This window comes from Propithecus coquereli, unplaced genomic scaffold (assembly GCF_000956105.1).
Source record: "Propithecus coquereli isolate 6110/MARCELLA unplaced genomic scaffold, Pcoq_1.0 Scaffold210, whole genome shotgun sequence".
In the NCBI taxonomy this organism is placed as follows: Eukaryota; Metazoa; Chordata; class Mammalia; order Primates; family Indriidae; genus Propithecus; species Propithecus coquereli.
Window position 1 is genome coordinate 3,777,234 of NW_012146079.1, and position 2,433 is coordinate 3,779,666.

Here is a 2,433-nt window from a genome sequence, read left to right on the forward strand (position 1 = left end):
AAAAAAAAAATCCACAAAACTGCTTTTACCTTCATTTCAAAACAGACTTTGCCTTTTGACACACCGTAAGATGCCCTTCCACCAGCCCAAAGAAAAGCAAAACTCTCCATAGTAAGGGAAGAAGCACTGAGGCGATCTCTTGATATTTTAAAATGTAGATCACAATTATCTGTAAGCATATCAAATATCATATTACTCATTTGATATCCAATGTAAACATATCTGCTATGTAGACAAAACTTGGTTATTAAATTTTTGCATGTATTTCTTAATGCTGCATAAAACATTTTTACACATCACACTGTTGTTCTAATTTTCAATTTAAGCCCCACTCCCGCCAAGAAGTCACTCTTGAATTATGTACAGAAGAGTAAACTGCCTATGAAACTAATACCGAGGCTTAACGTGTATTTTCAGTTTATAAAATAATCAAGACAATGTGACATTAATACATACCTGCTCTGCTCTTTACCTTGATTTAGAGGCAAGCAGTAGAGGATAGCAGGAAATCAAAGTGAAGCATGCCAGAACCAGGTAGAATTTACCAGTGCCAGAATAAAACTGAAGGGACGCCACGACCAAATATTTTAAAGTATGAGCTGGTGATTTCTGCACTTTGTAACTTAACACCCAGGATCTAGGTCCTGAATTCTTTCCTAAACCTTGTGAAGACAGCCTAAATCTACAAAGTACAAACTTGGTCATCAAATGCTGTCAATACTACAGCATTCTAGGTCCTCTTTCCCCCCGGTTTGCCTGTTAGTAACAATTAGGGATTAACCACTTCCCGGATTATCCAAATCCAAAGTGTCTTTAACCTAGCTACCTATGGGTCACTGGCTCATTAGCATGCACCCTTCTCAGAGTTCTCACTTGAGGGACAGCTAAAGTCAAGTTAAAATGGTGCTTTCTTTAGGAGTTTTTACTGATGAGAGGGAATTAAATCTACAGTTTAGAATTTTTGTTAAATTAGCTTTGCTCCTAAATTACTAATCACTGGTAGAATTTCTAACTCAACAAACTGTTCGAACCCAATATTGCACTTGACAAATTAATATTCCTAAGCTGATCTGTTAAAAGCCTACGACAGCGGCATTACCCTCTTTAATCACTGCTTCGGTATCCTGCTAATTCCTAGTGACGATATTTAAGCAACTAAATTTGACATAAATCTTTCAAATCAACTACTTTCCCACCTGCAGTTTTTTCTTTTAAAAGGCTGAAATGACTACCTCAACTGTAAGGAATATTCAGTAAGAAATCCCGAGTTTTACACTTACACTCTCTTACAAATCTGAATAAAAACAATTTGTACCAGAAAACATGAGAATCTAAGCTCCAATTCCTTACATCTAACAAAGCAGGTTGACACCTTACCTCCTATTTTTCAAGCCCTTATTTCTACCCTTTGTTCTATTTGTCACAATGAATGCTTTCTAGTTACTAAACGAACAACTTTTTTTTAACCAAAAAAAATACAAGTCTGACAGCCAAGGCCCATTTAGAGGTTTGCAATACTTCCTCATACTCAATTGCAACCCAACTGGGTAAAGTAGCAGTATTTACAGTGCTGCCATTGATACCATTCGCTGCTGAAGAAAGCTAGTGGCCCAGTGATAGCCCACTGCTGCTGCCCCAGGTCTTTGGAAGAAATCAACTTATGTTAAAGCAGCAGCTACTGAACTGGAATTGAGAACAAAAGAGCAGTTATTGAAAAAATAATATTACAATCTTTTAGAATAGGGAATACACTTGTGTGCTAATGGGAAAAGTCATCAGTAAATATTTAACTAGCCCAAATAGCTCACTTAATATAGTTCCACAAAAAATGAGATTACTTTATTGTAGACGCCTACAAGTTATAGGTAGTTTTGTTACAAGTTTCCATTAGCTAGTGAAAAATTGACATTAATTTTACATTCTTAAGAATGAGAACTTCCAAGTCATAAAAATATAAAATGCTAGAGCCTGTAAAATAATCAATACAACCCATACCGAACGAAATATTTAAGTCCTGTAATGTGACTATAAGCCATTATCTCCCTGCTTTTAAAAAACTAACCTAAGTTTTCTACACTTAAGTTCAACATACTGCATTAAGTTTTTTAACATGGTGGCACCAAAAACACCACGCCATTTGATAACATGGGGAGAGAGGGGGAGAAAGAGCTTCACTTACAAGTATCAAGACAAACCACTGTGTCATCGAAGTGTTCATCTTCCTCTTCAACAGGTGGCTGAGGAGATTTGGCTCTGCAAGACAGAATTGTCTCCTGATATAGGTCGCCCATCAAGGAATAAATAATGGGCGACAATAAACTAGGTTAGCATCCTCTACCTGCTATACTTGTTCTCTTCAATGTACTCAAAATATCCACGGCCATGATCTTCTCGAGGTCTTTTAACACCTCTCTTTTTATCTCCGCCTTTCTG

The 2,433-nt window shown here is 36.7% G+C and overlaps 1 protein-coding gene across 2 annotated transcripts in view; it reads right to left on the reverse strand.

Annotated features, from left to right (window-relative positions):
• The window catches only part of HNRNPU (heterogeneous nuclear ribonucleoprotein U (scaffold attachment factor A)), a 13,632-nt gene that overhangs the window by 9,338 nt on the left and 1,861 nt on the right, over positions 1-2,433 (reverse strand). The gene's annotated exons all lie outside the window — the stretch shown is intronic.